Genomic DNA, 27190 nt, shown 5'->3' on the forward strand with positions numbered 1-27190 from the left:
GTGGGGCCAGGAAGACATATTTCAGCTACCCTACAACTTTCTCATGAAGTGGAGGAAAAGTCACCACCCAGGAAGAGACCACTGTGTGTGTGCCACGTGGGCGGGTGGGACAAGCTAAGCCAGCCTGTGGGACTCATGGGCTATGGCCTAAAACATTACCCCTGGGAAACTGTGCACAATAAAACCACCAAGGGAGTTAAAACACTAAAACCAACTGTTCAAGAACGGCCTTTTCCTTCCTAAACCCTGTAGGCCAGATGCCACTTCCCAGCTGTTTCCTTTCATAGTTTCTCTGCTTCTGTGGATCCCTCAGGGGCCTGTTGATGAGTAAAGAATGTGGAGATCAAATGATAGCCCAGCCCATTCGAAAAGGGTAATTCAAGAAGAGCACAGGTCCCCATTGCTGCTGCTTCTGTCTGCCCAACCTACCAATCACCAGGTGAGTTTCCTTTGGAAAGCCGCAGACCTAACAATAAGGGCCGATGAAAACCATCCTGGAATTCATTTTAGAAAGAACCACTTTCTCCAAGTGATCTCTTCAGTGAGTTTCCCCAATCCCTGCACAAGTGTCCCCTCATCACAAAAATGTTCACTGGTCCTTCTTATTCTGGACAGTGATGTCAGCATTGGCAGTGAGTTTGTTTTGAACTTCTTTCATTAAGCTGAGAGTTTTCTTCCTGAATTATAGCAGATTATTTAATGTAGACAAAGACCTTAGAATCATCATAGTAGACACTCCATAAATAGGGCCTATGTGCCACATAAAATAGGTGATATGCTTCCCAGTTTATAGGCAAGGAAATAGGTGCCCGGAGACTAATCAAAATCATCCTGGCTGACGACGGTCAGCCTTTAGAGCAGAGGTTTGTACCCGTGGCTATTCATTAAAGTCACCTAGGGAGATTTTAAAACTAGCAACACATGGAACCACCCCCAGAGATTCTGTTTCATTGGTCTGGGTGGTACCTGGGCATCCTTCACTTTCAAAAGCTTACCAGAGGATTCTAATGTGTAACCAGGATTGAGAACCAATACTTTAAAACTTCACTCTAGTCTACAAGCTCTATTTGCCTCTTCCAGACAGCATTTGGTCCAATGGCACAGTTTCACAGATGAGAACACTGAGGTCCAGGGGAGATGAATGATTTTCTTAAGGCATCAGAACTGGAACTAACCATTTAAAAAAATCACAATTTATAACCCTTCTTTGCCTCTGCATCATCTAAACGCAAACTTGGTTGAGCATAAGAATCACCTGATTGCTTGTCAAAAATAAAAACTCCCATGTTCCTCCCCTGGATATTATTATTAAGTAGATCTGTGGTAGGGTCCAGCTGTCTGTAATTTAATAAGTATCCCAGTGGTTAATATAATGTGGCCAATTTGTCCGTTCTGTATCATTTTTGTTTAAGATTCCACATATAAGTGATATCATGTGATATTTGTCTTTCTCTGTCTGGCTTACTTCACTTAGTTTGATGATCTCTAGGTCCATCTATGTTGCTGCAAGTGGCATTATTTCATTATTTTTTTTTAAATTTTATTTATTTTTGGCTGTGTTGGGTCTTTGTTGCTGCGTGCGGGCTTTCTCTAGTTGCGGCGAGCGGGGGCTATTCTTCTTTGCGGTGCTCAGGCTTCTCCTTGTGGTGGCTTCTCTTGTTGCGGAGCAGGGGCTCTAGGCGCGCGGGCTTCAGTAGTTGTGGCTCGCGGGCTATAGAGCGCAGGCTCAGTAATTGTGGTGCACAGGCTTAGTTGCTCCGCGGCATGTGGGATCTTCCTGGGCCAGGGATCGAATCCGTGTCCCCTGCATTGGCAGGCAGATTCTTATTCACTGCGGCAACAGGGAAGTCCCTATTTCATTCTTTTTTTTTTATGGCTGAGTAATATTCCATTGTGTATATACACCACATGTTCTTTATCCATTCATCTGTCGATGGACACCTATGTCGATTCTGAACTAATGTGACGGTATTTTCTTTCTTTCTTCCTTCCTTTCTTTTTTTTTCCTGCAAAAAGCTTTATTGTTTCCATTTGGTCCAAGGCTTGGGAGAGGGCTCCAGGGTGGTTAAAAAGCTGCCTAGTGGGGCTTCCCTGGTGGCGCAGTGGTTAAGAATCTGCCTGCCAATGCAGGGGACACGGGTTCGAGCCCTGGTCTGGGAAGATCCCACATGCCGTGGAGCAGCTGAGCCCGTGCGCCACAATTACTGAGCCTGCGCGTCTGGAGCCCATACTCCGCAACAAAAGAGGCCGCGATAGTGAGAGGCCCACGCACCGCGATGAAGAGTGGCCCCCACTTGCCACAACTAGAGAAAGCCCTCACACAGAAACGAAGACCCAACACAGCCATAAAAAAAAAAAAAAAAAAAAGCTGCCTAGTGGCTGCAGAGAGGGGCTTCAGGCAGGAGCCCTGACGCCAGAGGGGCTCCTCAAAGGCCGCTGGGCTCCGGAGGCTCCTAGTCGTGCTGGAGGGTGAGCCTTTCGACGAGGGACTCGCCCAGCCCCGCCTGGGGACCAGCCGGCCTGTGGAGGTTGGTCAGGTGATCGCGCATCTTCTGGATGAGTTTCACCTGCTCATCTAGGAGGCGGCTCTCCAGGAAGTCCCAGAGGCGGGGGTCTGCGCGGGCAGAGCCCAGGGCGTGCAGGTGCGCAGGGGCCTGGTTCAGGTTCTGCTCCATGATAATGGCGGCTTCCACAGCGTCCTGGGTTTCACCCCGCTCATCCTGAGACGCTTCTGCACGTCCTGGAAGAGGGCGCGGCCGCCGCGCTGTTTCTGCATTTTCAAGAGGCGCTTGGCGCCCTCACGCTTCCCCTTGGGCACTTCGCGGAGAAAGTGGCCCAGGCCCTCCAGAGCGGCGTCGTGGCGGTGGAAATAGGAGCCCAGAGAGAGGTAGGTGCGCGAGGCCCGCAGGTGCATGTTGACCAGGCGGTTGACGGCGGCCTCCACCTCGGCGGAATCATTCTGACGAATCTGGGAGCTCGTGGTGGATCGGTAATACGGCGTTAAGCTCAAAATATGGTGCTGGCGGTCCCGGTGGCCGAGGACAGCTGAGCGGCTGGTTCCGAAGGTTGCGAGTGGAACACAGGTTGGAGGTGGTCGGAGGCGGGAGCGAGGGGCGCCCCTGGGTCTGTTCCGTCCACACACCGCCGTAGCAGGAGACGGAGCCGCGGGACTGCCCAGCGCACTGCCTGTTGATATTTTCTAAGCTAAAGAAAATGTTAGCTCTTTCACGGTGGTACAAAAAAGAACTTAAATATCATTTTAATGATTTCCCCTGTGTGAAGACATTAAGAAAAGGTAACAGCCCTGCTTTATCAAACTCTAGGCTTTAGTTACAATTCCGTAATTCTTATTTTGTTTGGTTGTTGTTGTTGAAGTGGGTAGTTCTTTACGCAGAAGAACATGGATATTCGTTTCAGTTTGTAATGAGTTGTGAGCTGAACTCAAATGGTTATAGCTTCCGGAACAGAGAATAAACTGGCTACTACTGTGACCAATTATAATGACACATGCCACTCTGTTCTCTGCTCCAAGTTTGGTGGTTTCCAGCCAGGAAGGGTGAAGCAGCCGTAGTCTTAGGTGGCCAAGCGAAGAGTGCAGCTCAGCAACCATTTGTCGTAGGATCCCTGATGACCATGTGACTCCACAGGAATGCCCTTAAACTCCACTCTTCCAGGCAGCTTTACTAAGAGGTGCGGTGCAAAGAGCCCTGGAATCCAACTCTGAAAACCTAGGTTCTGAAATATTGTTCTCCCACCTACTTGCTCTAGAACTATGATCACATCATTTGACTTCTATGAGGCTCATTTCCACATCTGTAAAGAGAGGATAATGATATCCGTTCTACTTATCTAGTGAGGGATATTTGAGTATTATATTAGCTAACATATTAGTTAGCATTTGCCTTGTAACAATCACAAACCTCTGTGGTATATGACAATAAATATTTATTTTTCATAGATCTACAGGTTTTAGTTAATCTAGGCTGGGCTTCCTGGGCAACTCTGCCGATGTTGGCTGGATTCACATGCCTGGAACATTGACCGATCTCCCCGGGGCTGCACAAGGGTGATTAACCCAGATATATCCTTCTCATGGAAATGGCAGGAGTGCAAGATAGCAAGAGAACAAGCCCCATTGTGGAAGCACTTTTACAAGCCTCTCCTGTGTCATATCTACCATTGGTCAAAGCAAGCCACATGGCTGAACTGAAACTTAAGGAGTGGGCTTGTATACCTGGCCTTTTGATGGAAAGATGTGTAAAGTCACACAGTAAATGGTATGGTTACTGGGAAAGATGAAGAAATTGGGTTATTAATGCAGTCTAACACAGCTGATGCTTATAAAGTGCTATGCAAAATATATTAATGTAATGAAACTTCTGTGATCCAGAATATGTAAATTAACCATATGTGAACTAACTTGTGAGTAACTTTTATGGATAGAAGAGAGTATAACTCAGTTTATATTCCAAATATTTTCCGTTTTAGTGGGTTTATAGGTAGCGTTATATATAGTGCCTTCGTCAATTATTGTGCTGCTTGATTGGTAGTATGGGACACAAGTTTAAATGACTTGGTTGTCTGAGAGAATTTTTTCTTTTCTCCTGGATTAAGATCTTGAAGAAAGCCAGTTGTGTATGTCAGAGTTTCATTTCACAGTTTAAAACTATGTGTCTCTGGCTGATTCCAGGGAAGGAGCAAGATCGATTCAAGAGGAGCATATGGAATATCATGATATGTCAGGAAGTAAGGAAGTGATGAGAAAAATGTTAGGGACATGCCACAAGTACAGAGGAGCCAGCCTGAAGGGGCTTCTGCTGGCTAAATCTTGGACAATTTGAGCACCAAAATAATTAATTACAGTACTGAATTATAAACCAATGGAAAAACAGGTATATAAATGGATAAATGGGGGAGAGGGGTGGTGGGCTTTTGCTTACAAGTACAATGCCAAGGGTCAATGTGGAGGGAGCCCTAGAGTTGGAAGATTATCATTTTGCAACCATCATAATAAAGCCTCGGTCAGGCAAGAATCATCAATGGATACTAAATGTAGGGGAAATTTTGATGGGCAGGATATTTCCATGGTTGTTAAGTGTCTCCCCAGAGATTGCTCATTAGTAGCAAGGGAAGGAAAAAAATAGTAATTATACAATGGAAAAATTGGACAACACCTAGACCAGGTGACCAAAATTAACATCACCAGTGAAGGAGAGATGGATATCATGTAGCTCCAGAGGTGATACCCTGAAAAGGATACATGCGACCTATGTAGTATTTTGAGTGAGAATGTATAATCTGAATCTAATCCTGAGGAAATATCAGCTGGACACAAAACAAGGAAAAGGAGGTGGGACAGTATTCTTTCAATGTCAGTGTCATAAAAGACAAAGAAAAGCTGCAGAAATGTTTGAGATTAAAGGAGTCTGAAAAGATATGACAGCTAAATGGCAACACCTGAGCCTAAACTGAACCGTATACTGCAGGGGAAGTGAAAATACCATAAAGGACATTATTAGGTCAACTGACAAAATTGAAATATGGACAGTAGATTAGACAGAAACATTGTTCTGACCATGATGAAGTAACAGGGACCAGATTTACCCTCCTACCTTAAACAACTAAAGAACCAGATAAAATGTACAAAACGATGGTTCGCAGACATTGGACAATAGGCAGCACAGGACAGAGATCCCTAAGAGAAGAGAAACAAACAAGGTGAACCCTATAATTGCCCCTGTTTACTGCCTGGAGCCAGTTTGCAAGCCTCAGTGCAGGGACGGGAAACGCAAACAGAACCCCCAGGTTTCCGGAGTTGAGGAGACATAGTTGAGAATTTGGAGAGGCCACGGTGGCTAGGATTCGCAGGGCAGGGGACCAGAGAGGAGAGCGCTGCCTGGAGATTGAACTCTGGAGGTCTGCAGAGGGGCTCCCTTGAATCGTCATCTTAGTGCTGATCTGTACCTGAGTTGTTTTTTTTTTTTTTTTGTACATGAGTTTTTAAGGAAACTAGCTGAGGCCAGGGAAATAATCTTCCAAAAGTATCAAGTGGAAAACTTCTTGGCCATCACACAGGTTTGGGAGTAGTTCATCTTCCCTTTAGCTAGACTGGAGAACCCTCGTACTATGTGGGCATTAGGTAGAGTACTTAGAAAGGTGTTATCTCAATAGTGGGATCAAGCTAGGCCTAGACTAAAGGCTGCTCTGGTCTGATTCAGCCTAACAAAGCTGAAAAGCAAGATTTGAAAGAATCAAATTATTTCCAAGTAACTTAACTGCATCCCAGAGGAAAGCTCAAAATTATTTACCAAGAATTACAGAATATTACAAAAAGTACTTTTAAAAAACCCAGCAGCTAACAATGAACCCAATGTCTGGCATCCAATTAGTCTGTAACTGTACTGTGGTTATGTAAAAGACTATCTCTACTCTTAGGAAATATACTCAGAAATATTTAGGGATCAAGGGCCATGACGTATGAAATTTGCAAAGAGAGAGGGGTGGAGAATAGGTGAATCTGGGTAAAGGATATACAGGGTTCTTTGTACAATGTTTATTTTTACAGCTTGTGTATTTGAAATTATTTCCAAGTAAGTTAATTCAGAAAAGAAATATAAAAACGGTGTTTCTTATACCTCAGAAACCAGCAGAATCCTATTTGGATAGTGCTATGATGGTGCTCAATCAATCCACAATACTGTGTATAACTTTCAATTATCAACTGCTACAGAGAATTCAAAATAGCATTTAGGGGGGATCCTGCAAAGGCAGCAAATTGGGGGAAAAAAGAAGAGAAATATAACAAATAGCTATTTGTTACCATGATGGGCATTTGGAAATTCTTTAAGTGTTGGCTTTTTCCCCTCATCAGCCAATTCCTATATTTTGCTGAAGTGAGGGATTTTCCAATTTGCTTTTCTCCACCCTGTCCTGACATTGCTATCTATTGCATTCTGGATGAATGGAATCTAGAGCCTTTCTGATGTAGGTGCTGAGGCAATCTGACTTACTGCGCAAGGAAGGAACAGCTTCTAGTATGAGGCAACCAGCGACAGGGAGACCAGTTCCTGGTCTCAGTAGAACACAGCAGTTCCAGGTGGAGCCAACAGTTTTCTGCAGCACTTGATGCTACAGTGTTTCCACATGTTCAGTCAAAGGTGGGGGCATGTGAGCATTCTGATGGGAACTGGATTTGTCCGAACAATAGGAAATAGACTTAACCAGAGAATTCTGGTTCCTTCTCTTCCTGGATAACCCTTGAGGTCCTGCAATGTGGGTCTAATGTTCTGTTGAGGTCTTCATTGTTCTTATCCTGTGACCAGTTGGAATTATTTTTCTACATCCTGTGATCCTCAGCTGCAAGAAGAAAATCCCTAAGTTTATGCTGCATCAAGGTGATGAATGTAAATTCCCTGATCAGTTTGGGTTTTGTGGCATCTGTAATATACTAGCATTTGGGCCTGAGAGAGAGGAGGAAGTGTCACAGGTTTTGAAGCCAATGGAATAGTCCCTATTTCTGATATTTGGGAATAAATTAGACCAAAGGAAATAGGTTATTAGTGGTGTGTGTGTGTGTGTGTGTGTGTGTGTGTGTGTGTGTGTATGTATGTATGTATGTGTGACAGTCCCTGTCTTTAATAGCCCAGGAACTTACCCCTCTAAGATGCCCAGAGAGGTGTTCATTGACCATTTTTCTGTCTCATGGTCTATTGATTTGCTTTAATATGAAACTTCTATTCCCATGTTGGGTCTTTCCTAATCAGAAACATTAAGCAAGCATAAAGTATTAAGTAATTTTATTTTGGGAAACCATGAAATTTAGTCTCATCCGTAACTAATGAAAATTTATGATTCAGACAATCTCTAAAAGTTCCGAAAACCATACACAAAAATCACTGACTAAGAACAAAATGGTCAGCCTGGCAGATAAAGAGGATGTTGAACGGCATTTATCAGATTCTATGCTGTATGAAGCCCAGGGGGATCTCAACTCTGGCTGCACATTAGAATCATTTGGGGAGCTTTAAAAATTCTATGACCAGGAAGCCAAACACTGGATTGATTAAATCAGAATCTCTGGAGGTGGCTTGGGTATTAGGAGCTTTTAAAGCTCCGCAGTTACATGTGGAACTTAAAAAATAAAACAAAACAAATTAATGAATATAACAAAACAGAAACAGACTCACAGATGTAGAGGACAAACTGTTGGTTACCAGTGGGGAGAGGGAAGGCGGGAAGGACAAGATAGGGGGAGGGGATTGAGAGACACAAGCTACTATGTATAAAATAAATAAGCTGCAAGGATATATTATACAGCACAAGGAATATAGCCAATATTTTATAATAACTATAAATGGAATATAACCTTTAAAAATTGTGAATCACTATGTTGTACACCTGAAACTTACATAATATTGTACATCAACTATACCTCAACTAAAAAAAATAAAGCTCCCCAGTTGATTCCCACGTGCAGCAGCGAGTATTGAGAACCACTGACCTAGAGTGATATCTGATTTTCACCTTCACCTTGCGGCAGGTATTTCAAAGAAGAAAACCCAGGGGATGATTTTCAGTTGTTCTACATACATGTATCAATTATGGCTATTTGTCCAAACTATAAACCCAAATTCCATTCTGTGCCTATAAGCAATTTCATCTTCATAGATTACTTTTTAGGGGATACAGAGACCACTATTTTACCACTATCTATAAATTTAAGGACCCATACATGAAAAATGAACGAGTGGATGGAGATAATGCACATAAAGTGCGTAACAGGACATGTTATTAATACACTGCATTAACAGTTAAAATCAAGGAAAAGTCTGTCTTAATTTCAGCCAAGAATTAACCAATAGAGAAGGCTTTAAAATAATGTTTCTTATCGGGTGTCTTAGCCCATTCACGGAAATGTAGGCTTTTCCTAGCGTGCACCTCAAAACTCCTCTAGTTATTACCCTGTTCCAATGCCGCTTCCACATTTTTATGTATTCTTTTATAGCAGCACCCCCATTTCTTGGTACCAATTTCTGTCTTAGTCTGTTCAGGCTGCTGTAACAGAATACCATAGATTGGGTGTGAGAAATAAAATACTGCCTGCCGTATCAGTAAACAAAGCATGTCACGGTCACCTCGGAGGTGAGCTGATGAGCCCTGCGGGAACTCCGGAAGGAAACAAAGAATACCTGCCATCTAGCAGCCATCAGACTGCAGCCACTCCCCACGGTGAGCCCTGAGGGAACTCAGGATGTGAAAACACAGGATACTGGCCCCAGAGAGCTGAGGTGCATATCAAAGGAATGGTTTCAGTGAGCCCAGACTCTTGCATCTTCCCATACAAAGAAAAGTGCTAAATTCCTTAACTTGAGATTTCTAGCTTTCTTTAATTAACAGTAATCTTTTGTTCCTACTACCTGCCCTTTGTTGCAAAACTATTCTATATCCTAGCTCCCCACTCGCCTCCTCAGAGCAGTTTTTTCAGGGTTACCTGAGATGCTGCCTCCGGGTTTGAAGTCCTCAGTATGTCCCCCGAATAAAACATAACTCTCAACTTTTAGGTTGTGCATATTTTTTTAGTTGACAGGTGGCTTATAAACAACATAAATTTATTTCTCACAGTTCTGGAGGCTGGGAAGTCCAAGATCAAGGTGCTGGCAGATTTGGTGTCTGGTGAGGGCCTGCTTCTTGATTCGTAGATGGCCATCTTTTCACTATATCCTCACGTGGCAGAAGGCGCCAAGGAGCTTTGGGAGTCTCTTTTATAAATGCACTAATCATATCCCAAAGGCCCCACCTCCAAATACCATCTCAGTGGGGATTCAGTTGCAACATGAATTTTGGTGGGTCATAAACGCTCAGTCTATGGCACTGGGGATGAGAGGAGGGAAGCAAAGCAACGTCAGAATCACCTGAAAAGTTTGTTCAAACCATACATACTCCTGACCATCCTAGGTTAATTCATTCCCTCCTTTTGGAATCACTGTCAACATTCAATCTTGGAGAAAAGTGTTAAGGATGGTTATATCAGTAGGTTGCTTTTGATAGCAAGTGACAGAAAATGTAACTCAAAATGGCTTAAATAATGAAGGGATTTATAACCCATGCAGGCAAGAAGTTTACAGACTAGGTTGGCTTTTGGAGAGCCTTGATCCAGTAGCCTAAATACATCAGCAAGGATTTTGTCTCTCCACTCTGCTTTTTGCAGAGTCATTCAACCTAAAGACGCATCCTGTTGCAGTCTCAGGATGGCTGCAGGCAATACCTAAGGTTCCTTTTTCTTCCTTCACTTCTAGCAGGAGAAAGAGAACTTGCTGCCTTCCCAGCAGCAGTTCTAATATTCACTCCGATTGGCCTAGAGCATGCCACATGCCTACCTCTGAACGAATCATTGTATAGAGAGATGGAGTGCACTTACGGGCTTAGTTTTGCTCAAATGCTCCACCCCTGAGAAATTGATGGCTGTTGGAAGGGAAAGTTGGGGGGTGGGGATGAGGAATTGATGTTGGCAGTGCAGCCAACTGAGGCCATGGGATGGTCTCAAAGGTTAAGTGTGAATATACTTCAGTAATAAAAAAAAATAATGAGACTCATTTCACCCATCCTTACGACCAGTCTTGATAGTTTATAGCAGGAGTTCTCAACCTTACAACTATTGGCATTTGGGGCTAGATTTTGTTCTTGCTATGGGGGCTGTCCCATGCGTTGTAGGATGTCTAGCAGCATCCCTGGCTTCTCCGCACAAGATGCCAGTAGCACCCTCCACCATCACCACTCTCCCACATGTGGCAACCGAAAATGTTTCCAGACATTGCCAAATGTCCTCTGAGGGACAAAATTTCTCTCTTTTCAAACCACTGTTTTATTTATTTATTTTTTATTGAAGTATAGTTGATTTACAATGTTGTGTTAATTTCTGCTGTATAGCAAAGTGACTCAGTTTTATATATATATATAGACACACACACACACACACATTCTTTTTTATTTTCTTTTCCATTATGGACATTGAATATAGTTCCCTGTGCTATTCAGTAGGACATTCTTGTCCATCCATTCTATATGTAATAGTTTACATCTGCTAACCCCAAACTCCCAGTCCATCCCTCCCCCACCCCTTTGGCAACTACAGGTCTGTTCTCTATGTCTGTGAGTCTGTTTCTGCTTTGTAGATAGGTTCATTTATGTCATATTTTAGATTCCACATATAAGTGATATCATATGGTGTGTGTCTTTCTCTTTGTGACTTACTTCATTTAGTATGATAATCTTTAGACCCATCCATGTTGCTGCAAATGGCAATATTTCATTCTGTTTTACGTCTGAGTAGTATTCCATTGTATATATGTACCACATCTTCTTTATCCATTCATCTGTCGATGGACATTTAGGTTGTTTCCATGTCTTGGCTATTGTGAATAGTGCTGCTATGAACATAGGGGTGCCTGTATCTTTTAAACCACTGTTTTATGGTTGAACCTCCTAGATAAAAATCTCTATTGCAGAAGCAGAGATCAGTTTTCCTCTGTTTCTCCAAGGTTTAGGAAAATAATTTAAACTATAGCATGAAGAAATAAGTTAGATATAAAGCAGAATCCCACCATTACACATGTGCATTAAATATTAAATTTATTCCTGTATTGCTATGTTATTCTTTACTGGAATTCTTTTTAAAAATGTTCTCGGGCTTCCCTGGTGGCGCAGTGGTTGAGAATCTGCCTGCCAATGCAGGGGACACGGGTTCGAGCCCTGGTCTGGGAAGATCCCACATGCCATGGAGCAACTAGGCCTGTGAGCCACAATTACTGAGCCTGCGCGTCTGGAGCCTGTGCTCCACAACAAGAGAGGCCACGATAGTGAGAGGCCCGCGCACCGCGATGAAGAGTGGCCCCCGCTTGCCACAACTAGAGAAAGCCCTCGCACAGAAATGAAGACCCAACACAGCCAAAAATAAATAAATAAATAAATAAAGTAAACAATGTGTAAAAAAAAAAAAATTAAAAAAAAAATGTTCTCACATGTTTGAAGTGAAGCCCATCTAAGATGAAAAGTGTTACTAGATCACTTTTCAGGATTCTTCCTAAGCATCAGTTTGTAAGATTTCTCAGCCTCTTTCAGAGGAGAAGCATTGCACTGAATATTTGGAAATATAAATATTTGTAAATATTATAAATGTGGATGCTTCATTTTGGATCACACTTTGAGTAGCAAAAAACTATAATTTGGCAGAATTCATTTGGGGACCTTTGGGCTCTGTTGGGCTCAACTTAGCTCCATGTGTCTTCTCATTCTGGAACCCAAGCTGAAGAGCAGATACTATCTGGAGCTCTTCTCATGGTGGAAGGCAGAAGGTCAAAAAGGGGAACAAAGCCATATCGAAAATAGCATGAGAGCTTGTATTAGGATGTGGTATAAGTCATAAATGTCCATGTTCCATTGGCTAAAGCAAGTTACGTGACCAAGCCCCAAGTCTGTGGTGCGGGGGAATTCCTACATGTTAGAAAACACAGGGTGATAAGTGCTGCAGAGCATACACAAGTGGCTCAAAGGAGATAGTTCTACCTGGGAGAGTCAAGGAAGACCTCAGAGAGAATATGATGGTTAAGCCAGATTTTGAAGGATAAGTAGAAGTTCCCAACAAACCAGGAATGGGGACCAAGGTGGGAGAGAGGGCATTCAAGACAAGGGAAGAGCATAAAGCAGAGAGGTACCTGTTCTCCAAAGAAGATCTCTATAATCACATGGAAGTATGCTCAGCATCATTAATCATCAGGGAAATGCAAATCAAAACCACAATGTGATACCACGTCACCCCCACTAGGATGTCTCTCATCAAAAAAAACAGATAGTAATAAGAGCTGGTGAGATCGTGCAGAAATTGGAACCTTCATACACTGTTCTTGGGAATGTAAGATTATATAGCTACTTTGGAAAACAGCCTGCTAGTTCCTCAAAAGGTTAAACATGGAGTTACCATATGATCCAGCACTTCCACTCCAAGATACAGGCATACCTTATCTTATTGTGCTTTGCTTTATTGCGCTTCACAGGTACTATGTTTTTTACAAATTAAAGTTTGTGGCAACCCTGTGTTGTCAGATGACGGTTAGCATTTTTTAGCAATAAAGTATTTTTAAATTAAGGTATGTACATTTTTTTAGACATAATGCTATTGTGCATTTAATAGACTACAGTATAGTGTATACATAACTTTTATATGCACTGGGAAACCAAAAAATTCATGTGACTCGCTTTATTGTGGTATTCAATTTATTGTGGTGGTCTGGAACCCAACCTGCAATATCTCCAAGGTATGCCTGTATATACCCAAGACAACTGGAGACATATTTTCACACAATTATTTGTACATGAATGATTCATAGCTGCATTATTCCTAATAGCCAAAAAATAGAAACAAGCCAAATGTCCATCAGCTGAAGAATGAATAAATACAATGTGGTATATCCATACAATGGAATATTATTTGTCAATAACAAGAAATAAAGTACTAATACATGCTATATCATTATGCAAATGAAAGACACCAGACACAAAAGGCTAAATACATGATTCCATTTATGTGAAATGTACAGAACAGGCAAATCCATAGAGACAAAATGTATATTGATGATTGCCTAGGGCTGAGAGGGGATTGGAGAGAAATGGGGAGTGACAGCCAATGGGTAAGGGGTTTCTCTTGGGGCTGATGAAAATGTTCTAAAATCAATTGTGGCAATGGTTACATAACTTTGTAGATATACCAAAAACCATTGAATTATACACTTTTGTGGGTGAATTGTATGGTATGTGAATTATATCTCAGTAAAACTGTTAGCAAAAAATCTTCCACGTGGTAAGGCACAGAGGCACAGGAGCATAGTGTAGTCCAAGAACCTAAGCAGATTGGCATAACTGTTACAGAATGGGAATGGATACATCTAGGAAGGCAGGTAAGGATCAGATCATAGAGGATCTGAGGGCAGCTTGGAGCAAGAAGAACATTTTAGGAATATTAATTCATATGTGGAGACTGGGTTTGAAGGAAAAGGATGCAAAGAGGATGGGTAGTTAAGACTACTGCAGTAGATCCAATATTAGTTCACCAGGGCTGAGTCAAAATGATGGTGGCAGGGATGTAGAAAGGGAAGAGAGAATCCAAGAGATTTTTTAAAATATTTATTTATTGATTTATTTAGGCAGGCTGCGCCAGGCCTTAGTTGCGGCATGTGGACTCTTAGTTGCAGCATGCATGTGGGGTCTAGTTCCCCGACCAGGGATCAAACCCGGGCCCCCTGCATCGGGAGCTCGGAGTCTTACCCACTGGGCCACCAGGGAAGTCCCTCCAAGAGATTTTTATGAGGCCAAAATAATAGGATTTTGTGGGCAGGGAAGAAGGAAAGGAAGGATCTTTCTTACACATTTTTTTTTGTCCCCAACAACTTAAAATGTCTGACACAAAACAGTGCCCGATAATGTTTAGTGAATTAATGAATTAATGGAGTGGATGGTTACAATTTCAGAGTTTCTGTTACCAGATAGAGAACTTTGGGACACAGCAAGGTATTTTTTGGGGTGAGCTCAGGACTGTAACATTTAGAAAAAGGATACTTTTCGTATGAGGGGAATGGCTATTTCAGGGAGAGAAAGAAAATAATGGTAGATCCAAAGGTACACTTCATCTCTCTCAGTTTTGCCTACGGCCAGCCTGCTGTGTGCCTGTGGAATTTTTTTTTTAATGAAGAAGTATAAAAAGCCAGTAAACTCCACCTAACTCTGGTGCCTTCAGGCTTTTGTACCCATTAGCCAAGTAGACAAAATCTACTCCCACATGTAAGACAGAACACAACATGCTTTACAATATGTATTGACCAGATAAATATTTTAATGAGGCTCAGTAACTAAGATACAACTACCAGAAACCACTTAGATAATTTTATTCATTTCCTCCTGGTCAGCTATGGCCACCCTACTCCACTATGATACATCCTTAGATGCTCACACTGGAAGATCTAGCTTTCATATACTATAGCTTTGAGTTAAAAGTTGTGACCTAATTTCCAAGCAGAGCAGAAGAATCCTCTCTGGAGATGGATTACCTACAAGGAGATGAAGTGTTTATGTTTGTAATAACAGCATGCCTCCACAGAAGACTATGTTCTATCTAATGATCGAAGAACAACTTTTATTTGTGGATTTGCAGGGGTAGGGTGGGGAGGATTGCACATTTGCCTTATTCTGAGCCATCATCAACCTATTGGCTATGACAAGGTGACTTCCTATGGACTTCCTTTCCCTGCTTCAGTAAGAGAAGCTTGTGGATGAGTAATGGAAAATCCTGCATTTGCCTAGTATTTGAAGTATTGACAAGGTAGTCCTGGGTCTAAGCTTGTGGGTAGTACTTGGGCTTACTTATGGCAAAAGGAAAGAATGCAAGGAGTATCTGGGGGTCTCCCTAGGGACCAGTTGCTAATTAAAGTGATTGAAACCAAGCACGACAGTCAGGGACATTGTAGAAGAGGTGACTTTTGACCAGGTAAGCCTTCTGAAGAAAGATTTCTTCTTTCTTTTTCTATCAAATGGTCTTGAGTTAAAGTACCACCAGCAAACTTGGAATGTGAACCAGGGTGTGGATTTGAGTAGTAGTGAAAAATAATGTTGCATCTTTTCTAGGGCTAAGGTTCTGGTTCAAGAACTTGTGACCATCTAGAAAGACCTGTCTATCTCTCAGTGGAATCATCCTGTCCCCTTTGGGAAATGAAACCCCATCTGGAGTGACTCTACCCTAATTTGGGCTATTCATGTCTTTGGAGCTCCTGGGGTGTCCCCTGATGTGGCTCAACCCCTAAGGGTTGTGGTCTGAAGATGTTTTCACATTGAGTGTGCTCCTTGGACACCCCAAAAATTCAGCTATACTTATTGCTATATACCCATCGTTTCTGAGCTAACACAGGGATCAAATTGGCAAATCAGACTTACAAGAATCACACATCTTACCCAACATCAAGCTTTACTGATAATTTCAAGGATACAAGTAATGAGCACAGACGAAGCGGGGGGAAGTCAGGGACTACCAGTGCAGCTCTCCTGGCCCGTTCTTGCCACATTAAGACACATACCAGGTCCGATTTAACATATAAGATCTTTTTTTTTTTTTTTACTTCACAGACACACACTGTATTTTATTTTTACAAGAGATAAATAGACTGACACCAAGCATTGTACATGGATGACCACAACAAAAGCAACAATGATTGCAATTACCAAACACGAAACACACTCATACTATGTCATAATATTGACATTCAGTCCAGTAATCCTCCACTGTAACAGCTCCTTTACTTTGCAGTGAAAATTGATTTGTATATTTTTTGCCTCTGAGTCCTTGTGGGATTTTTTTTTTATTCAAACAGAATGTCACAAAAATTATAATCATCCTCATCAGTTCACTCAGTCCCATGTAATTTTTTTCATCTTGATCTTTTGTTAGCACTTTTATGAGTTCATCACTTTTTCATTAGAGTTCTGAAAATGCTTATTCATTCAGTTCAGCAGCACAGTCAGTTACCAGAAACCTGTACTTGTCAGTCTTTTCCATGAATTCCTTGAAGATGAAACCCTTTTATAGGAACATATTTGCAAAAGCATCAGAGTACACCCAGAACTGTCTGTAAATGACAAAAGACTTAAAAATGACCACGGTTAAAGATTTGATGAAAGTTCATAATAATGCAATTGACAAGGAGATTTAGTTATTTCTGAGATATACATTTTAAAGTAATAACTAGAATTATGACTTATAACATTATACCAGAACATATAAGATTTTTAGAAATTTCATGTAATATCTGAAACATTTATATTAACATATTTCCATACAAATAACCCAATGAAAGTTTAGTATTAGTTGTTTTATTTGTTTGTGTTTTTATACAAAAAAAAACCATATAAGATCTCTAAGCAATGTATGCAGTCATCACTTACAAGAAAAGAAAGCTACTTTGGTGATGGTATGTCTCCATTTTTTCTACTCTGATTGTTACATAACTTACATTTTCCAGGGAGCCATGCCCCATAACTACGTATGTTCCAGGTTTGTTTACCACACACAATGCCAGACAAACCAAGTACATCCTCCTCAAAGTATTCCATAGATAAAGACTCTCCTACTAGTTAATACTATTAGAGTGTTTGCTAGGAGGTCTGTCATTAGCATGTGTACAAGGAGATCTGACTGGCTCAATTTCTTTCCTTCCCAGGCAGTAGTCCTTCAATAGAAGGAAAGACTAGAGTGCACTCTTCTGCTTTCCTTCCCAGATTCCAAGGGACAGGCATGGGAGGCAGAGTGCCTTCTGTGTCTGTTTATAGCTGCCCAGATTGTGGAAGGTCTGGGGCACTGGGGGAAATGCATGTTTTGAAGTTGGACATATAGACGAATGAAGCTCAAATCTCAGTACTTCCCCTTTCTGGGTTACGTTAAAGAAGTCATTACAGCTCAGTCACTTCATCTGAGGACTGGGAATATTATCTGCCTCACTGGTTTGTTGTTATACCTACATGAGTCTTTTTGTGTGAAAATACTTCTTAAACCATAACAGGCTATGTCCATGTACTGTATTACTGCTGTTATCAGTGAGAGTCTGCAGTCCTTTCTGTTTGGGTGTTCATTTGTGACCTGTGCCGAGGTTGGTGGCTCTGGGCTCTGAGTGCAAAGCCTCTTAGTGGTGAATGTGTGCAATTATATATTTGTATAGAAACAGTAACAGTTAACATCATTGAGCATTTACTACATGCTAAGTACCCGTCTGTGCACTTTAAATGTAATATCCCATTTAATCCTTCCAACAACCCAATGAGGTCATTATTTTTCCTTTTTAATAATAGATTTTAATGATTACAGAAATAAAGTTGTAGTATGTGTTCAAAATGCTATGTTCTGTTTTGATCAATTAGTAATAGATTGTGAGAATTTTTCTGTTACAGTCACCGTGGTTATCTTTTAAAAAGCTGTTGGATTTTTAGGCTGTCTCTAATTTTTCATAGGGATAAATAAAACTATAAAGAACATGTTTGTGCATAAAAATTGTCTTTTATCTAAATCTGTCTTTTTAAAAAATAAATGTATTTATTTATTTATTTTTGGCTGCGTCGGGTCTTCGTTGCTGCGCGCGGGCTTTCTCTAGTTGCAGCGAGTGGGGCCTACTCTTCGTTGCGGTGCACAGGCTTCTCATCGAGGTGGCTTCTCTTGTTGCGGAGCACGGGCTCTAGGCGCGCGGACTTCAGTAGTTGTGGCTCGCGGGCTCTGGAGCGCAGGCTCAGTAGCTGTGGCGCACGGGCTTAGTTGCTCCGCGGCATGTGGGATCTTCCCAGACCAGGGTTCGAACCCGTGTACCCTGCATTGGCAGGCGGATTCTTAACCACTGCACCACCAGGGAAGCCCTAAATCTGTCTTTTAACTTTGTTCCTATAGTTTTTTCCCAACTTTTTATGGAAATGTTACCTACATGTAGAGGAGTTCACATGAATGTTCAGCCCAATGAATTTTCACAAAGTGAGCACATTCGTGTAACCAGCAGCCAAAGAAGAAACACAGTATTACCTGAACTCTGGAGTCCCCCCCATGTCTCCTTCAGGTAATCACACCCTCACTCCTCACCAAGGGTAACCACTATCCTGACTTCTGACCCCATAGATTTCATTTTCCCTCTTTTTGAACTTTACGTAAATGGAGTCATACAGTGTGTACCCTTGTGTTTGGCTTCTTTCATTCAACATTCACCCATGTTGTGTGCAGTTACAGTTGGTTCATCTCAAAGAGGGTCGGTATTATTATTAATCCTACTTAATAGATGAGAAAACTGAGTCCCAGAGAGGTTAAGTGAACTTGCTCAGAATAGCAAGTGGCAGAGCTAGAATTTGAACCCGAGTAGTTTGAAGCCACTCTACTAACCATTATGTTATACTGCTCCTATTTATTTAATGTCCATCTCCTCCACTATACTGTAAGCTCCATTTTTTACTCAGCACCTAGCATTTAGCACATACCACATAATCAGTAAATATTTCCTGAGTGAATGAATACGGATGAATGAATGAATGAATATCAGATAGGGCTGCTTCTGCAATTCAGTGTTTTTGCCTAGGTTGCTAGAAGTGCGTGAGAAGGTTCTGTATCTTCCTTTCGTTCACCTTGATTATGGACATCTTCTCAGAGTCACTCCCACCACCTGTGGTCTCGGCCCCCTGTTATCCATTCTGCAGCAGACCCCTGTTGAAGAAAGATTTGCTTCTGTGTCTCGAGCTTGGAGAGTTCCTGGGCCTCATCTTGTCTTCCCACATGAGGGAGACTCAAGGGTAGTACCACTTGAGTGCTGTTCTGGGAGTTGGAATGACCCCTCTACAAATTGCTGCCTCTACAAGTCCCAGCGCAGTTAGAAATGATTATTGCACTTTTAACCCTAAGCTTCCTGTGCAGAATTTTTTTTTTAATTTATTAATTAATTTATTTTATTTTTGACTGTGTTGGTTCTTCGTTTCTGTGCGAGGGCTTTCTCCAGTTGTGGCGAGCGGGGGCCACTCTTCATCGCTGTGCGCGGGCCTCTCACTGTTGTGGCCTCTTGTTGTGGAGCACGACTCCAGACGCACAGGCTCAGCAGTTGTGGCACACGGGCCTAGTCGCTCCACGGCATGTGGGATCTTCCCAGACCAGGGCTCGAACCCGTGTCCCCTGCATCGGCAGGCAGACTCTCAACCACTGCGCCACAAGGGAAGCCCTCCTGTGCAGAATTTTGATGTCCATGAACAGTTGGTCTCCTGAAATTCACAATAACTTTTTTGGTCTGGTTTTCTCTTTCCTTGTCTATCAGTAAATCTTGTCCGTATAATATCCTTGAGGCGGGGACATTTAGAAACTGCTTTCAACTGTATTCCATCCAAAACAATGTGAGGTTGACCGTAGAGTTTGTACATCCCAAGCTTGTGCTTGATCAGGATGAGTGGTAAGACTTCAAGGAACAGCCTACCCTCTCTGAAAATTGCCTTCACAGAAATTATTTTAAACCAACTGTCTTAAAGCCCATAAATGATCACTAGGGAATTTCCAAAACCGAGAGAAGGGGTCACTTTCGCCAATATCAGATTTCTTCTAGCACTCTGAAGCCTGGTGCTATAAAATAATAATAAAAAAATAAATATAGCAACAATTCTTTGTATTATTGGAGAACACTATTTCTTAGAACATTTTAGCCATTATTGTGACAATTCTGTATACTGGGCAGAAGTAAACTACTTAGATGGAGAAAACCATCCCAAGAGTTAATACCCATCTAGTGGTCTTATTCTCAATGTTTTCTCCTTATTAGATGAACACTATATTCAAAACAGGAAATACATATTTTGAAGAACATACCTGAGAGTATTAAAAGAAAGCTGATTATTTGCACTTCTTATGGTCTAGGATGGGGGTCAGCAAACTTCCTCTCCGAAGGACCAGATAGTAAATATTTTAGGCTTTGAGGCCCGTACAATCTGTCACAACTATCCTAGCCTGCCCTTCTAGTGTAAAAGCAACTGTAAACAATATATAAATGGATGGGCATGGCTGCGTTCCAATAAAACTTTATTTACAAAAGCAAGGGCAAGCTGTATTTAGCCCACAGGCCATAATTTGCTGATCCCTTGTCTGGGAGATCTGACAGAAAAAATTAATCCAGGGAACAAAATCTTTGTAAAACTTAAGTGGAGAAGTAGATATCTTCCTTAAAATTGATAAATCTTTTATAGAAATATTTATGTTGTCCATGGTACCCTAAATAAAACAGTTGAACATGATAAAGAATGATTTCAAATGAGGATATGTGCAGAAAAGAGTTCACATAGCAGGCCTGACTGCAATCCTTTGAAAAGCCTGCTTATGTTGGCAGCTTAGGTTGCCTGCTAAAGGCCTGCTTAGGTTGGCTGTTGACTGGCATCTGGAAGCTTCGATTGTGGAGAGAGTTCCCACTCTTAGCTGATAAGACTAGCTCACTGTGCCTGCACTGTACAAACAATATGGTTTATGCTGAACACCTGCTTTCCTTCCAAGAATCTAGAATTTTTATACATGCTAGGCAGAGGCTGCCTATGTGACCAGCCTCCAGTTAAAAAACCAGCTTCCAATAAAAAAAAGTTCTGTGAGTTCTAGTGAGTAATCGAACCTAGGGGTGGTCTTGGGTACCTCCCAACACAGATACATTCTTTTCTACCTTGTCCACTTAATATATTCTCCCTTCAGATATGAATCATTGTTAAAGAAAAGTATATTCAAGACCCTCATGATAGGTATAGGGCCCACTGGAGGAGAGAGATTGGATTCCACTCCAAATATGGCATGGGCAAGTGGGAATTTATTGCCAAGGAGCAGGGTGGGAGGTCAGTGGATAGAAAATTACTAAGGGAAAACATCAGGGGTAAGGGGGGGTTCTAGCTAAACTGACCTAACAGGATTCTTTACTGAAAACAAGGCAGGGTGGTCAGACATTACCTGGGGGATGGTGGAGGATGAGGAACCTGATCATATATTGAAGGCGATCAGATATCCAGGGGAGGGAGTTCTGGTTAAACTGATTTAGCAGGGTTCTTGCCAAAAATAGATTCTACAAGAAAGTGTGCAGATGGGCCTAGGAGAAGGTTCAAGAGCCTGACTGAAGTTTGGTCAAGCAAAGAATGTCTGTCACCATCAACTTTTAATTATGGAGATGTTCCTGATCACAGTGACAAACTCTGGGTTTAACAAAGTAGGAGGTTTGCAGAATCCTGAGCCATGAGGGTATGAGAAATTGCAAGACAGTGTGTGGTCAGGGCCCCACTAAAAGGAACTGAGCAGCCACTTACTGGAAAACTGGTCCAAATCAGCAGAAAAATGGCTTCATGATGCAACTGTGACTTTTTGCAGCCTATATATAACTCAACTGCATATCTGGGGTCAACATAACAGACTTGATGGGTAAACACAGTTCCTAAAAACCACAACCAGACTTGGGGTTCCGTAAATGGCCTGTGCCCGGCTTCATTACAATGAACCAATCTTGAACTGACAAGCTTGGTCTTGTTCAACCAGTCATCCTTTATGAAACTTTCTAGGTTTGATTTTTATAAGTCCCACCCTTGCTTTTGGTCTGAGAGGGTCTCCATGGCAGCTGTACTCCCTTGTGTAGTCTCTAAATATAAGTAAATCCTCAATACTTTAATTGTCTCTGAATTATTATTTGATAGTTAGTTTGAAGACTCCATCCCATAGGACCTAATCCTGCTGTGTTCGATCAGGTTTTCCCTCTCTTGTTCAGAAGTAAATTCACCTTAATACTATGTCTCAGAACTTCCCTGGCGGTCTAGCGGTTAAGACTCCACACTTCCAGTGCAGGGGGCGCGGGTTCAATCCCTGGTCGGGGAACTAAGATCCCACATGCCGCATGGTGTGGCCAAAAAAAAAAAAAAATACTATGTCTCAAAGTCTTTATATTTCCTTTATCATCAATTACCTCAAAGGTTGGGTACAGGGAAGCCTGGGATGATCTGAATCATGCAGATATCACTGACTGGAAAAATCAAGGAAACCACCAAGATGAACACATACAACAAAAGAGAGGAAGACAAAATCCAAAACTTGTGAAAAAAAACTAAAGGTGTTCTTTTCCACATCTTAAGATAAAAGCTGTTTCTCTAGGACCCAAGAAAATATTGCAGGGAGAGAGAAACTTTTCCTATATGCTTTTATGTTCAGTAGCTGGGGCCTGCTAATTAAACTGACAATAGACAGATTAACAGGAGAAAAGGTTTATTACATATGCACATGAGGGCCTCACAGAAAAGGAAGTAAAGACCCCAACAGGCACTTAGATCCAGGGGCTTATATTCCATTTTAACAAGGGGTGATAAGTTTGTGGAGAAGTGATAAGACAAAGAACAAGGGGTTTGGGATTCCAGGGGCAGTAAATTGTGGGAAGGTAAAATATATGGGAGAAACAAGTGGAAGATAAAAGCTGTTTAGTAAGGTTTGTTATGCAGACCCATCTTGGGACTGAGGTTCTGTCTCAGGTGATAATGGTGGTTTTCCTCTTCCTGGTGTGGGAGAGGGGAGTGGGAACACTTTTACAAGGAGAAATTTGTGCTCTGCTTCTAGGCAGATAGGAGGAGGGCAGAGAGTTCTTTCTGCATTTGTTGCTTCTTAACTGCCTTTAGCTCAAAATAATCCTTATGTCAAGGTGGCATATTTAGGGGTGGCATTTTCTTTTTCTTTTTCTTTTTAATATTTATTTATTTGGCTGTGCCAGGTCTTAGTTGCGGCCCGCGGGATTTTTAGTTGCAGAATGCGAACTCTTAGTTGGGGCATGTGGGATCTAGTTCCCTGACCAGGGATGGAACCTGGGCCCCCTGCATTGGGAGCGCGGAGTCTTAGCCGCTGGGCCACCAAGGAAGTCCCACAGGTGTGGCATTTTCTGATCCCCTTCTGCTTATGAATTAGTTGTATGTCTTCACTTCTGGAAGGTGATTTAAATTGAAGTTTTACATTTATGCCTCTTAAAATAAATGGTCCTTAACTTAAAACTCCCTTTCTAAAAAACCAGATGACATTCCTCATCTCCCCATCCCCAACGTATTTGCTTGGCAAAGGTCTCAAGCACCCCACCCTAAACCCACTTTTCTTTATGTTTGCTCTGCTCCCCACAGCCCTTTTATACTCAGTCTTCAGATTTCACATCCCTTCCCTCAAAACTTGCCCTGTCCTCCAAATGGAGCTTCACAAAGGGTTTGAGAGCCCAGGAAATGGCATAAATTCCTTACAGTAAAACAATAGATTTTAATGGAAAAAATGTTATTTTCTGGGGTCTGAAAAGCAACCACAGACCTCTCCTTTGTGAGACAAAAGCAATTTAAGATTCCAATTAAAGACCTTTCTAGTCCATGAACAGATGAATGGATAAAGAAGTTGTGGTATATATATGCACAATGGGATATTATTCAGCCGTAAACAAGAATGAAATCCTGCCATGTGCGACAACATGGATGGAACTGGAGGGTATTATGCTAGGTGAAATAAGTCAGACAGAGAAAGACAAATACTGTACGATTTCACTTATATGTGGTATCTAAAACAAACAAACAAACAAAACAACCTAAACTCATAGAAAAAGATATCAAATATGTGGTTACCAGAGTGGGGGATGAGGGGAGGGGGAATTGGAGGAAGGTGGTCAAAAGGTACGAACTTGCAGTTATAAGGTAAAAAGTACTAGGGATGTAACGTACAACATGATGACTATAGTTAACACTGCTGGGTGGTATATAGGAAAGTTGTTAAGAGTAAATCCTAAGGGTTCTTAACATAAGGTAAAAAACCTTTTTTTCCTTTTTCTTTTTTTCTTTTGTACCTATATGAGCTGATGGATGTTAACTAAAATTATTGTCGTATGGACCCTGTTCGGGTCCTATCCTGGGTCAAGGCTCTCTGCCTCGGCAGGGGAGGGTTCTTTTTCCGTTCAGGTTAGAGCAGCCGAGTAATAACAAAACTGAGCTGAGATCGACTCAGCACAAGCTTTATTCAGCCGCCAAAGAATGGAGAAGGGGAACTAAGTTCACAGATCATCTTCTTGCCCACCTGGTGAGAGGGATTTAATTTTAAAGAGTGAAGACAAAGGGAGGAGGAGTGAGGCTAATGGTGGGGAGGCATATGCATTAGTCTACTGGGGAAGGGGCAGGGCTTTTTCCGAGGGAGTGGGGTGCCACCCCCTTTGTATCCTTTTTTGATCCTTAATGTCTGGTCATGGCCACCAGTAGGTGTGTCATTTAAATATGCTAATGTAGTAAAATCAGCAAATAATGAGACTCAGGGTCTGTTGGAGGTCAGATTCGTTGCTGTCTTGGTCCCAGCTGGTTCCATCTCGTGTTTTTTGTTTGTTTGTTTGTTTTTGTAGCTTCCTTTCTTATCTCTGGACCCTTTAATTTAAAGATTATGTTAACTCCTGCTAAAGGCAGTGGTTGGTGGGTTTTGAGCAAAGACCTGGAACAGCTCTGGCAATAATTTCACAATATATGTGAATCAAATCACTATGCTATGTACCTTAAACATATACAGTGCTGTATGTTGATTATATCTCAATAGAACTGGGTAGGGGAGGAAAGAGTTTACACTCTGCAAGCACCAAAAACAAAAAACAAAAAAGGACCTTTCCTTTGTAAAATGTTTCCACTGTTGTCACCCTACCCTACCACTTTACCACAAAGTACTTTTGGGTCTACCTGGATTTTGTTTAGAGCTGCCTTGAGTCACTTATGTAAATGGAAGAACCTAACCCTCAATCCTAATCCCAGGGCTTTCCTCTAGTTAGGAATTTACTACATTATTTTGATGCCTTGTTCCTTTTTACTTATTCAACATGTAAGAAATGTTTATTGATCACCTAACTGTGGTACAGTCATTAGAGATGCAGAGGTGAACAAGAAATAGTCCCTGTCTTTGAGATGCTTCCAGTATAGGGACAAAAAAAAGTAAGCAAGTTTGACAGTATGTACACTAATGGGGTAATTCAGTCATGTTATAAGAGCACACTGGAGGAGCGCTCACCTCAATATTAGGCACTGCTAAACAGTCTAAAGCAGAGAAACTTGCTTCATTTCCATTTTTCAAAATCACTGTCATGAAGACCACTATATTTGGCTGACCTGATTCATTGTATTCTAGTACATCGTAGATGACTTCTTCCATGACTCCTAGACCAGTGAATAATGGTGGATGCAGTAGTTCACAGAGGCTTCTTTGTTCTCAGAGTTCCCCTCGTTCTACTCATCCTTTCTCCTTGCCATAGATGATTGCATCGAGGATTGAAACTCCTTAGTAACAGCCAATCCTACTTTCTCTCCTGAGAATTTGAAAAAACGTTTACAGAGATTAAAGACAGAAGATGCCTGACTTGACCAAAGCAGTGGTTCTCAGCTTCGAGCATGCCTCAGAATTCCTGGAGGGCTTCCAACCCCAGAGCTTCTGATTCACTAGGTGTCAGGTGGGGGTCAGAGCATTTGTGCTTCTAACCAGTTCCCAGATGCTGCTGCTGGTGGTCCTGGCACCATAGTTTGAGAATCACTGGACCAGAGAAAAGAGATGTTTTTTGTCAAGGCCCCTGTTGAGTCGTTGTATTACTGAAAATGGCTCTCAGGGTAGATGGCTTGTTCTTTCACAACAGCATGTGATGGACTTACTTCCTGTGTATGGTTGGCACCCGGGCAGGAGGTAGAAGAGGGGAAGAGAATCAGCTTGGCCAATTATAGAATCTAATTTTGGGTAGAGCACCTCTTTGCAAGTTGTATTGCTTTGGGGAAAGTTTGTCCTCTTTAATCGGATTTAAATTTGTTGCTGAGAATGATTTTTTTGTCCTTGGGGCAGATGTTTATTTGGCCCAGCATTTACCCACTGCGGACTGGAGCAGTATAGTGGCGCAGTTTCATCCCACACTGATGGGGAGAGAACTCAAAAGGATTTGACTTATCACACCAGAGACCCTGGGCTGTTCTGCTGCACTTTGGGAATGTACTGCCTGAGAATTATAGAGCCTTTGACTACACTTAAAAATGGGTAGAAAGGTGCTGCTTTAGGTTGGTTCCCGAGAAGAAGACCCTGAGATGAGGATCCGTATGAGAGTGATTTTTTTAAAGTAAGTGCTTCCAGGGAGACCTTTAAAGGGGTGAGAGAAGCGGGGGACTGGGAAGGGGAGGAACCCTGCGGGTGTGATCTCAGGTGAAGAGCCAGCCTCAGCCTGACCCTGCTGGGGAGCTCTGGAGTATGTCACGCCTCTGAGTTTGTCCCAACTTCAGGCCAGGGAGCTGGGCTTTCACATTCCTGTGCCTGCCTGTCCCTGGCTCTGGCTCTTTAAAGCAGTTCAAAGAGTCTCAAATTTAGACCATTAGAAGCAAAAGCACACAGAAGCCTCGAGAGGAGCGTAGAGAAACCGTAAATGGGATCCAAGAGGCCCTGGATGGGACCCAAAGAGTGCCCACCACAGAAGATGATCAAGCCAGCACAGTGCTAACCCCTGAGGAGAGTGAGTGGAGTTTTCCTATAATGGAGTGAAAACTGTACACTGAACACATTTGAAGAAGGGGGCTCCTTCTCTCTCTCTGGAAGGGTCAGAGGAGAGGGGGCCTGGGAGCAAGGCTGAGAACT

At 42.1% G+C, this 27190-nt stretch overlaps 1 pseudogene; it reads right to left on the reverse strand.

The window, feature by feature from the left end:
- Positions 1-2380: 2380 nt before the first annotated feature.
- Positions 2381-25738, reverse strand: LOC118888969 (annotated as a pseudogene).
- Between the last annotated feature and the right edge of the window lie 1452 nt (positions 25739-27190).

The sequence above is a fragment of the Balaenoptera musculus genome, chromosome X, assembly GCF_009873245.2.
Source record: "Balaenoptera musculus isolate JJ_BM4_2016_0621 chromosome X, mBalMus1.pri.v3, whole genome shotgun sequence".
NCBI lineage: Eukaryota > Metazoa > Chordata > Mammalia > Artiodactyla > Balaenopteridae > Balaenoptera > Balaenoptera musculus.